Source organism: Hyperoodon ampullatus, assembly GCF_949752795.1.
Source record: "Hyperoodon ampullatus genome assembly, chromosome: 9".
NCBI lineage: Eukaryota > Metazoa > Chordata > Mammalia > Artiodactyla > Ziphiidae > Hyperoodon > Hyperoodon ampullatus.
In genome coordinates, this window is record NC_136922.1 from 95004328 (window position 1) to 95017255 (window position 12928).

Consider the following 12928-nt stretch of genomic DNA (forward strand, 5'->3'; position numbering starts at 1 on the left):
CTAGCTCATTGTTTAACGTATTCTACAAGTGAACTGAAAGCTCCACTGGAAATCATCTTTCTACTCAATATAGTTCAATTTAGGTTCTTGGGTTTCAGTTGAAAGGATGCCATTCCGGCGCAGAGTTAGTCACCCTCGTCCCCACCTGTGGAGAATTTAGACCTGGTGAATTTAAGGTGTTTGGGAGGCATCTAAGTAGATGCATCAGGCAGAAGTTGGCTGCAGATATGGAGCTCAGGAGAGAAGGGTAGGAAAGATGGTCATCAAAAGCACAGACAGGGGGCTTCCCTGGTGGCACAGTGGTTGAGAATCTGCCTGCTAATGCAGGGGACACGGGTTCGAGCCCTGGTCTGGGAAGATCCCACATGCCGCGGAGCAACTAGGCCCGTGAGCCACAACTACTGAGCCTGCACGTCTGGAGCCTGTGCTCCGCAACAAGAGAGGTCACGATAGTGAGAGGCCCGCGCACCGCGATGAAGAGTGGCCCCCGCTTGCCACAACTAGAGAAAGCCCTCACATAGAAACAAAGACCCAACACAGCAAAAATAAATAAATAAATAAATAAATAAAAACACAGGGGCCACGGGGATGTAATATACAGCATAAGGAATATGATGAATAATACTGTAATAACTTTGGGGACAGATGGTTACTAGATTTACTGTGGTGATTGTTTCATAATGAATGCAAATGTCACACCAGTATATAGTACACCTGAAACTAAGGTAATAGTGTACATCAGCTATATTTCAATTTAAAAAAAAGAAAATTTTTACAAAAGAGAGGAGACACAGACATGGGTGAGGTCACCCCAGGAGGGTATATAGCATGAGAAGAGGGCTGGGGAGAACCATATATAAGTGAGGGGCAGAGGAGAGACCAGCAAAGATGACTCGGGAAGAACAGCTTGAAATTGAAGCCCAGGAGAATGTGGAAGGGAAACGCTTTTCAAGGAGGAAGGAGCAGCCAAAGGTGTTAAATGCTGGTCAAATAGAAAGGAACACGAGGACTAAAAAGTACATGACAAAGATAAAAATTTTCAAAGGTTAAGCCAATGTCTGTGTGTTTCATGCTCCATAAATCATATCCTGGATTTTCTCTCCCCCACTGAATCATTGCTTCAGAAGGAGGCTGCAGCGGGCAACTTCCAGAACGAGGAGGTCTTTGCACAGTTTTGCACATGAGGCTTTCCTGAGCCCTACTGAGACGATGGTCTTGGAGTTGGGAGCTCTGTTGGGAGTGAAAAGTTTTCCTAATTCCTAACGCAGCTCTCTCTGTACATGAAGAGCAGGGTTTGAGGCTCTGAGCAAGGAGTGTTACTCTACACCACAGTGTAGACCGGATGGAGGATCTTCCTATCTTACGGAAGATGGGTGGAGGGGAGAAAGAAGGGAGGGCTGGTTGCCAGACATCAGTTGCCAGACGTCAGTGTCCTGACTGCCTCCTTCTCCAGCGCCCGTGACCCTCCAAGTTTCTGGATGCTTCCCTGGACTTTAACCTCACATTGGCCTTCTCTTTCTAGTCACTGGTTCTCAAACCCTGTGTGACCAAGGGCTGCGCCCAAATCACCCAGTACCCTTGTTTAAAACACATAATTCTAGCCACCCCAGGACCTACAGAATGAGAATTTCTAGGGCGACTGAGAATCTGTCTGCTTTACAAGTGCCCCGGCACGATTCTGGTTAGAGCCCTGTTGGAAAGCATTGGCGGTGCGAGTCTTCCTCTTGGTCCCTCGTCTGACCTTCTCAGACCCACAGACTCCCCAGGCTTGTAAGAGCTGGGCCCCAGAACCCCACCCTCCTCCCCTGCTTTATATTTCTCTGTGGTACTATCACCAGCTAACATTCCATTTATTTTACTTATTTTTTCTTTACTGTTAACCGTATAGCATGACGCACATAACGGACACTCAACAGTGATTTGCTGGATTGGTGGATGAATGGATGGATGGATAGGGAATCACAGAACCAAGAAGCTTTCTACCTAAGGATACATGTTACAACTGAGATAAAAGGGAAATAATTTCATCAAAGAAAAATTACGTGAGAGGATGTGGCCACTTGTAGGCTTTCTCTTTAGAGGGTCTCAAGTCTATGCATATGTAGAAATAGAGAAAGCAGGTCACAGAGATACAAAGAGGAGAAGGAGGCTCACCGAGGGCCTGGGGCAGAGGAGACAGAAGGGAGAAGCTCGGGGAACCCATGGGAGCCCGCACTCCACCCGGACATGGGAACCTGACTCAGTTTTCCCACAAATAGCTATGGAATGTCAATAATCTCCAGTCCTTTCTGAATTAGTGCGTTGCTTTGGGACTTTTATTATCAAACTTGAGAGTTTATTCTTGAAGTAAAGATGTGTTTTCCCTTGGAATTCTGAGGCTTTTTCCTTCAGCCTCTGGCAGCCTAAGTTAAGTACTTTACTCCCTGTGTCTGTAGGTGTCATTAATATTCATAAAGTTCTGGATGGCACTGTCTTTATTTGAATATTAGGCTGTCTTGGCCAACAATGCCTGAAAGTTACTTTAAAATTAGCATTCAATCATGAATCCATGGTTTTATTTAAAATAAAATTGGTTTTTGGTTTATGTCTTACCAGGGATAATATAGAGAGATAGAGAACCAGTGAAAATTTGATTGACGCATCCCTGATCCCGGAAGAGACCGTCAAAATCATAGTCCAGTTACAGACAAGTTATTGGGATTTATATTAAAGGATGGCTCAGCATTGCTGGGAAAACAACTGATTTTTTTATTAGGGAAAATTCTGTCTGATTAGCCTATCAGAATTTTCACCCCATCTCCTAAGAGATTAATTTTTTTTAAAGGGGCAACCAGTAGACTTACTTGGATTTTTACAGACTCTTTTGCTAGATTCCTTACCAAAGACTATTAATAAGTAACACTGGGTTTGTGTAAAAATTTATTATGGGTCAGGAAGTAAATAGATTTAGTTTCAAGAAACAAAACTGGGGCTGAATTAATCCTTCTCTGAGGAAATACATAAATAATGGGATTCCCTGGGGATCCGGGTTAGCACTAATTTTATTTTTAAATTTTATAATTCATCTGAGAGAGGGAGAATACCATGAAATTTATGCATTTGTATATTTCTCTAAGTTCTTCTGGTTTGAAAAATATTAAATCAGTTGGAGTAAGTTTCTAAGACTCTTCTAAGATTGTGTAAGTCAGCACAAAAGTGGCAGATAACCTTCAGTGTAAGCAAAATAAAATAATACATTTAGGAGGAAAGCATGTAAACCGTACTTATATGATGATGAATTTCAAGCTATGAATAACTACCAGGGAAAAGGATTTGAAATTGAGTATTGGAAAGGCCCCATGGTCATCTAATTCAGTAAAATATTGTAAACTGGCTTCCTCTACACACAGGGATTCACTGTGCATATTAAAAGCTTGTGGGGGGGGGGGAACTGCAGTAAATAACTCTGTTTAATTTTGTTTATTCTGGGTTCAAATAAGTTTTCAATAAGTGAAAACATGGGGAGTTAATATCATAGTCAGCTACTGAAAGAACTGAGGCTATTGAGCACTATGCCTTTGGAGGTAGATTTCATGGAGAACTCCATTACCAAGTACTTCTAGCAGAGACCAAGCTCCACATTGGATGGACCACGGATCCAACCCAATATGGCAGCTCAAGTCTTCTCAAAGCCCAATAAAAGTGATGGACATTTGCTCATTTGTCCAGATAACTAAGCTGATGGTGACCCACTGAGTGGATAGAAGAGACCTGGCAGCTCCAAAGAGGAGAGCCTGAAGCTGGCTGTGTGTGTCGCCCAAGAGTAAGAGCAAATCATATCTCTGCACATGGGGACTCAGCTAAACAAAAGTCAGACTGGACTTCCCAGGTGGCGCAGTGGTAAAGAACCCGTCTGCCAATGCAGGGGACATGGGTTCAAGCCCTGGTCTGGGAAGATCCCACATGCTGCGGAGCAGCTAAGCCCATGCGCCACAACTACTGAGCCTGCACGCCACCACTACTGAGCCTACGTGCCACAACTACTGAAGCCCGAGCGCCTAGAGCCTGTGCTCCAGAACAAGAGAAGCCACCACAATGAGAAGCCCGCGCACCGCAACTAGAGAAAGCCCGCGCGCAGCATCGAAGACCCAACGCAGCCAGAAAAAAAAAAAAAAAAGAATCAGCTTCAGCATTTTTAATGACCTTTAAATCGCACATAATAAAATCTTGATTGACCAGACTATTTAAAAAAAAAAAAAAGAAAGAAAGAAAAGTCAGAAAATCAGACCTACAGGGAAGGCTGGTATCCCTCCCAGTCACTGCTGATCCAGCTCAATCCCTAATTTTTCACTTTCATCCAGATGTTTCCTGTCAGGAAGACACAGTCAATAATGTACGAATCTTAAAGATGGAGACAGATGTGGTTATTATTCCCTCTAGGCCTTTCCTGCCTTGGAGAAGACATATTGCTCGGGAATGACTACAATTTTTAAAAATTTAAGTTGATCTGGCCAGCTTATGAGCAAATGCCTAGCCATGGCCATTTCAGAGCAAAAGTCTTTGCAGAATTACAGTCATCATCACAGTTTAGTTTGGCCTTTAAATTTTCACTGTAAACGCTTCAGACAATCACGCACGAGGGCTTCTGTAACGGAACATGGTCTTCCTGCAGTGTTGGAGCAAGCAGCTTTCTCTGGGCTGCATCAGCCTCCAGAAGCCTGTTTTTAATATTTGCTTTTATTTCCTAATCCTTCCAGACAATAAAAATGAAAGTCATTATAACCAAGTATGGCTGTGGTAATAAATACTTCAGAGTCCAAAAGTACATTGTTCCTGCCTGACCAGTTGCCCAGTTTCCAGAACGTCTAGGTATTTATCTAGCAGCAAGAGACCATTATCCTGCAACACGTATTCCACTGACACCTAGTCTCCTAATTAAAATTGGTATAACGATGGACTGTCTAAATTCTGGTTAAACATGTTCCTTTTCCATTTGCATTCAAAAGAAAACATACTCCTCGTCATGGGCACCCCATCCTGGGTTATAATTTGGTTTTCCTTTGCCAGCATCATAATGTCACCCCGACTTGCCGCTGGTTAAATCTAAAAGAGCATCTAAACGTGCCTCCCAGCTTGCCTGTTGCTTGGCAACGCCAGTGGCCACCACCTCATCAGGGTGAGTTCTCATTGGTTACAACTCCTGACAGGAGCCACTGCCTTATTAGAAATGACACTTGATTATTCACCTAGACGGCTAGAGCTGATACTTACCAGCAGGAGATTTTGCATTAAATAAGTCATGGATGTTTTTAATATCTGGGTGCCAGAAGGAGGTTATAAGTTTCGTTAACTGGTATTAATTTTACATTTATTAGTCACCAGTTTAGAGCACTCGAACATATTACTTTTCTATTTTCTAATCCAACAATATGTTTAAGTACCATCTCCCATCTCCATTAGCTGACCCTTATTTATTCAGAAAATTCCCCCTCTGATATGAATTCCTAAACAGCATTATAAACAGGTCTAAGAATGCCAAACAGAATGAAACATTAAATTCATAAAATTCAACCAATATTTATCAGCTCCTGTCTTTAAGGGATTTATAATGTAGAAGGTGCAGAAACTCCTACATTATTACCAGGACGGTGACAGAGCGCACATCTTCTCTTGAGCATCAGAAACCATTTTAGGGGGAGGGCGGGGAGCAGCATTGGAACTGAGCCCTGAAGATCTTGCTGGGTTTTGACAGAGGGAGAAGGTGCGTTGCAGGTGGAATGAGCCGCAGGCACAAAGGCATCTAGACAGAAAGTACAGGGTGTGTTCAGGGACTAGAGGAGTACAAATTGGCTGGAACTCGGCGTACGTGGAAGGGATTAGTGAGGAGAAACTGGAAGAAGAGGTGGAGGCATGGAGTCGGCTGTTCTGTGCCAGGGGAAGGCTTGGTACAAACTTCACTGTAGAGTGAGAAGCTATTAAATCCTTGAAAGCGGGGGAGTAAGGAAGAGGGCTTCCACTTCAGCTGTTTAGCCTCCAAGATGCCAGACGTCCCCTGGACCCTGGGGCGGAGCAGGGAAACCGCAAGTGGTCCCTCTGGAGTCTCTGCTCTGCCGTGGTCCCCAGGCGGGTGGCTCCCAGGGGCCGTGTTTGATCTCAGAGTGGCAGCCTCTGCTCGGGCTCTTCTCTGAACCCCTCTTCGTGTATGGACAGGTGTGTCACCCAGCCTACACACCATCCATGTGTGGGGGGGTGGTGGAAGGGGGGACGGGCATCTCAGTTTAGAATTCTGAGTTGACACAGGAGAGACCCTCTCCTTCCCTCTCCCTGCTCAGGAAACGTGTCTCCCCCAGCACTCAGGCTGACTCCATTCTCCAAACTTCCAGGAGCTCCAGAGGCTTAACTGTGTGTGTTTGTTTGCTTTTCAAGTTCATGGCATCAGAGCTGCACTGAGCGAAATTATAACCTAGAAGTGAATTAACTGAGGAGCAAAAGGAATGTGGATGCTGATTTTGGAGAAAAAAGCAACAAGCCAGGAGTCAGTGGATCTGGAGTCTCACTTTTATTAAATTATGTGAGCAGAAATATAATCAGATTCTGCCTTTTAGATCTTTACGTAATTCTGAAGTCAATGCGTCAAAGAGATGCCAAAAGGCCTTCTTAGGGATGGCATTGCTGGAGGCTTTACTGCCCCCAACTAGGAAGCTGCCTGCTCTTTCCATGGTCCCCAAGCAACCTGTCTCAGCTGCTGCCTAGTGACCTCGGAATCCTAGAGTGTCCATGGAAAGGGACTCTGCAGCTCATTGCAAATAGCCCCTCAGTTGGGAGTGAGTGAGGACTCAAGTGCAGAGAGATTCAAACGACTTGTCCAAAGTAAGAGGTAGAACCAGCGTGGGTCTCAGGTCTTTCATTCAGGGCCAGCTCCCAGCAAACTGCACTGCATTCATGCTGCAATGGAAGGAGCACCTCACTCTATTAACGTTTCTTACATACCTTCTATGTTGAGGCCCTCAAGGAATATTCAGTCATCCTGTTCTAGAGAATCAACTGAATGTGTTGCACTGTGCTCATTTCTAACAGAGCAAATACCAAAAACTTCAATAATACATGACAACATACAACAGTTGCCAGAAGAGGGTGACATTGAAAGTGTATTAGTTATCTCTTGCTGTGTAACAGATTACCCCAAAACTTAACTTAAAACAACAACCCCTTATTAGCTCATTGCTTCTGTGCGTCAGCAATCTGTGCATGTCTTAGCTGGGTGCCTCTCCATCAAGGTCAAGTAGTCAAGCTGTTGGCCTGGGCAGTGATCTCATCTGAAGTCTTAACTGGGAGGAGATCTGTTTCTAAGCTTACTCACATGGTTATTGGCAGGATTCAGTTCTTAGTGGGCTTTGGAGGGTAGGATAAGAAGCTTGTTCTATGTCCTAAGAGCAGGCAGCTTGTTCTATGTTCTAAGAAGCTTGTTCTATGTCCTAAGAGCAGGCAGCTTGTTCTATGTTCTAAGAAGCTTGTTCTATGTCCTAAGAGCAGGCAGCTTGTTCTATGTTCTAAGAAGCTTGTTCTATGTCCTAAGAGCAGGCAGCTTGTTCTATGTTCTAAGAAGCTTGTTCTATGTCCTAAGAGCAGGCAGCTTGTTCTATGTTCTAAGAAGCTTGTTCTATGTCCTAAGAGCAGGCAGCTTCCTAGTTGGGGGCAGTAAAGGCTCCAACAATGCGATCCTAAGTCAGTGGGAACCTCCAAAGAATTTTAACAAAACATTGCTCAGATGACACGTATTTTCAGAAGACCAATCTGGTAACTGAGTACAGGATGGATTAGAAAGTGAAAAGACAGGAGGCACTTTCAAAAATTGTTTTCTTAGTACACCTATGTGCCAGGCACTATACAAGGTAGTGAGACGATAAAGATGCTTAAGATATGGTCCTTGTTCTCAAGAACCTCATAGATGATCTCATAGGTGATATCTCATAGATGATAGCTGTGTTCCAGGTTACAGGTGGCAAAGCCTGACTTAGAGTGGTCCCTAGGGAGAAAAAGATGAAGAGACGGATGCAAGAAAGGAAGTGATGTTAACATGGTGAGGCAAGAACAGGTGGATCCTATAGCACGCTGTCTGCGTGGAAGAAGAGGAGAGAGAATGATGCCAGGCATCCAAACCAGTCTGGGAGCATGGGACTCTTCCAGAGGACAGCCGCCAGGCTCGGAATACTCACTGCCTTCTAAAACTTTCACACATTTTGTTTCTAATCTTTGACACAACTCTTCAACAGAGGTATTATTATTCCCATTTTGCAAATGAATAAATAGACTTATTGAGGTTAAGCTATTTGCCCATCACACAACTAGAAAGTGCCAAGGAGAGGAAACCTAATTATTGGCTTTGAGTGTTTTCTCTCCCCAGGCCAAGTGTATTTAACAACTTCAGAGTCTTGGCCTCGAGAAGACCTCTCTACCTCCTGGAATTAACTCTACTGTCCTCTGTCTACACCTTGATTCACAATTCTTCAGACTCAGTCAGTAAAGATTCCATTTTTTTTTTTAACTAAGCAATTATACAATAAACTCCGGGTGAGCAAGGACTTCCTTCCTTGGGGAATTTCCTTCCCAGGCTGAGGATGGTGCTTTTCCCTTGATGGTTACTGCTAGTTACCAAAAAGCTGACCATCCGTACACTCAGCATCATCTATAATAAAGATAACCAATGTGAGAGGTGAGAGACGCAAAATGAGAAACTTTTTCCCCAGGCTTGGCTGCTGGACTATAAACCTTCCCCCAAATCATTCTTTTTAATCATTAATTTAAAAATTAATAACATTAATATTTTTTGGATTATGAATATAGCATATGTGCATTATGAAAAAAATGTGGAAAAAACAAAAATAGAACTCACTCATTATCCTACAAAGAAGATGAAACAACAACCAAATGAGAGTCTTTTGTTAAGATCTCTGTAATGATAGCATTGTGCATTCATCTGTGCACGTGTGTTTGCACAAGCCACCTATGCCTGCTTGTCTGCAAATCTAGGGGAATAACTGTGGGGTTTGTGGATTGTATAAAGATGATTGCAAGCCCATCAAAGAGAGCTTTTGTTTGTATGCAAGTCGTGTAAGAGTAAATATTCCATAACTGCTTGGGCATAATGCAAGGAAGAAAACCTGAAGTGATAGCTATTGTCCAACATACAGATCATGCTCCACTGCCTTACAATATTTTCTCTGCATTGCTTTTTAAAACATTTTTCATATTACATGCCCCATCTCATATCACATTAACCTAAATAAAAATGTCATTATCCATTCAGTTCAACAGACAGCAGGCAGAGTGTGGTAGAAATTATAATCACGCCAGCCGACAACAAAGCATCCTAATCACAAGCACACAGAAGAACTGATGGTGGGCAGCTGGTCCAGCCTGCATTTTGCACTGTCCAGGCATACGATTGGACTCAATATGGAGAGACCCCTCTTTATACACAGGGCATGCTTCTGAAGAGTTGCGTGTAAATCAAATTTTATGTTGCATCCCAGTTTTGTTGCATGAAAGAAGCTTCAAGCTTGATATCTAAAGAGACTTCCTTTCAAACAGTATTCTTCGTTTTACCATGTTACTATCCCTCTGAAATAAATCTAAAAGATATTTTGGTATATGAGATTGCATTCAAGTATAGTTCACTTGTACCGCTAATTTTACTAAAACAATGGAAGGAATGTAGTCAGTGAGCTAGTCATAGAAATGTGACTTAGATAGTACTGACTTCTCCAGCATTAAGTTAGTCAGAGATTTACTGAGAGTAAAAGCCTAGAGGCTACTAGAAGTGACCCATTTGCCCACACTTTTGTACTGATGGATTATTAAATTGATGGCTTGTGAGAATTTAGAAAAGAATGCAGCAGTCATAAGCGTCCACTCAGAATTACCAAGACAATAATTCAGGATAGTTATTCTCATTTTTTCTTTCTTTCTTTTTTTTTTTTTTTGAGTGGACTTCAGGATAGGTAGATGAGGTAAATTATACTTCTGTTTTGGCAAATTACTTGACAAGTCCTCCGCCACTGATATTGCTAAGATGCTGCCTGGCGGGATATTTATTTAGGTTCATGCACAGCTGACCAAAGAGCTGGAAACAGTGATACTGACCCATTCCGTGGCTGCCTAAAGTCTAGCGGAGGGCCACAGCTCTGTGTCCGATCCTGTGTACATAGCAACAGACAAACTAAAGGCTTAGAAGGCACACTGACCAAATTTCAAATGGAACAAAGAAGGAAGAGCCAAGGACACAGGAGATGAGATCTGAATGTGTGAGCACAGCCGAGGTCCACCCACACTGAGTACAGTCACCCCACTGCTCTACGGCCTTAGGGCTTGATGAGCAGAAAGTTCTTTTTCCCCAGATTTCCTCTCCAGATACTCCCTCTGAGAGTCCCGGCAACAAAATACAAGGGGAGGGCTTCCCTGGTGGCGCAGTGGTTGAGAGTCCGCCTGCCGATGCAGGGGACACAGGTTCGTGCCCCGGTCCGGGAAGATCCCACATGCCTCGGAGCGGCTGGGGCCGTGGGCCATGGCCGCTGGGCCTGCGCGTCCGGAGCCTGTGCTCTGCAACGGGAGAGGCCACAACAGTGAGAGGCCCGCGTACCGCAAAAAAAAAAAAACAAGGGGAGGGTCGAGACCCTCAGACGCTCTGCCATCCCTCCCCTGGGTGTGTAGGTGTGTTCTGCTTTGCACGTCTGCTCCTTGACCTGCTGCCTAGCTGCCCATAGGTGCCACCCAGGCTACTGTCCCCGTCCCGGACCATGGAGCCCTGAACTCAGACTAGCTCACTCAGTCTCACTCAACAGGGGTGCCCTTCTGCTTCTCAGGACCAACTCCCACAGCCAGCAGTGGGGTCCCTGGGGACACAGTACTTTCCTTACATCCCAGAGCACATGGGGCTGGCTTGGAGGGGGCCATAGGAGGGAGGGGTCCAACGAGACCGTGTGATCCTCCAGCCTCGGACAGCAGCAGCCCAGGCTGGCCCCCCTGCTGGGCCTCTCCAACCACCTGACTGCCTCAGGGCAGTTACGAGTTGGCTCTGCTCAGAGCAGATGGTAGGACAACTTTCTACAGCAATACGTGTTAGGTCAGTGTAAAGCCTTTCCAACGAATGGACCCTCAACGGTCAAAAAATCAACTGCACATGATGATGACTCATGGGGAAAAACCCTGTGGTTTTCGTTGACCTGAACGTCAATATTTGTCTGTGTTATGTGTCTTCTCAAAAAGTCAACATGTACCCCTGGCTTTGCGACTGACTTGCAGGGAAGGGATCCATTTACGATTTACGGGATTGCACCTGAAATGCTGTTTCCATTTTTATTATATACCAAGTGCTGTTCTAAGTGCTGGGGATACAAAAATGAACAAACAGACAAAAATCTCTCCTGATCTCAGGAACTGATATTTTGGTGTCAAAAAAGTAAACTCTAAACATAAGTCACATTTCAAAGTATGTTTTCCATAAGAAATGCTCAGAACAATGTATCACAGCATGTTGCTTTAGCTACAATGTTTGTCCATAATGTACACCGGTTAAAAGGATTCCGCAGCCATAAAAAGAAGCGAAATTGAGTTATTTGTAGTGAGGTGGATGGACCTAGAGTCTGTCATATAGACTGGAGTAAGTCAGAAAGAGAAAAACAAATACCGTATGCTAACACATATATATGGAATCAAAAAAAAATGGTCCTGATGAACCTAGGGACAGGACAGGAATAAAGATGCAGAGGTAGAGAATGGACTTGAGGACACGGGGAGGGGGAAGGGTAAGCTGGGACGAAGTGAGAGAGTGGCATGGACTTATATATACACTACCAAATGTAAAATAGATAGCTAGTGGGAAGCAGCTGCATAGCACAGGGAGATCAGCTCAGTGCTTTGTGACCACCTAGAGGGGTGGGATAGGGAGGGTGGGAGGAAGACCTAAGAAGGAGGGGATATGAGGATATATGTATACATATAGCTGACTCACTTTGTTATACAGCAGAAACTAACACAACATTGTAAAGCAATTATACTTCAATAAAGATGTTTAAAATAAATAAATAAATAGATGTTAAAAAAAAAAAAAGACTCCCCTTGTCGTTTCCGACTTGGCTTTTCAAACATACAGGAGAGAATAAAAGGTCACGTGGGTGCCCATCAGGCTCCACAAAGAATTCCACCCACTCAAGCCGGACTTTTGGGGTCAATGTGGTGGGTAGCCAAAATGAGACCTAAATCTGTTGAAGGTGGATCACAGCCACATGAATGTTCATAATACCATTCTTTCTTTCTGTGTGTATGTTAGGTGTTTTCCATAATAAAGATATTTTAGTATTAAAAAAAGAAATTCAGTAGTTGTCCTGCATGGACACTGAAGGCCTCTTGAAGTCAAGGGTTCCCTCTTTTTGAAGGTTTAAACAGCTTAAGCAGAAGTGAATAACCATCCATCCACGTGCTGTAAAAATGGCTTTTGTACTGAATAAGAAGTTGAAATGGATGACCTTAGGTTCCTTTCAATACTGAGATTCTATATTCTAGTGGAGGATCTAAAGTATAATTGGAACCAAGCAAACAGGGATTTGGGCTAATTCCAGAGTTGGTACATATGGATTGTGGTCTATTTATTCCCTAATGCTAACCAAATGTCACGAAACTGAGTACTGATTCTCATTTCTAAGCATTTAATGATCATTTTCATAATTATTTCACAGTATTTACTCTAAATCCTTCCTTCTTTCTGCTTTCAAAAAAAAACAGATTGCTTAAGCTAAAATAGACGTTTACAGCAATCGTATTTTATAATATTTGTGAATTTTAGTTCTTCCTCTTGAATCTTAGGTGCATGAAAGGTACATTCGAAATGATGACCATTTTTCCAGGAAGCACCACACATAACCTCTTCATCTGCAGCTAATTTAGGTGTGCT

The 12928-nt window shown here is 43.6% G+C and overlaps 1 protein-coding gene across 2 annotated transcripts in view; it reads left to right on the forward strand.

The window, feature by feature from the left end:
- Positions 1 to 12928, forward strand: part of TBXAS1 (thromboxane A synthase 1) — a gene marked incomplete at both ends in the record, with an annotated part of 152963 nt that overhangs the window by 80321 nt on the left and 59714 nt on the right. The gene's annotated exons all lie outside the window — the stretch shown is intronic.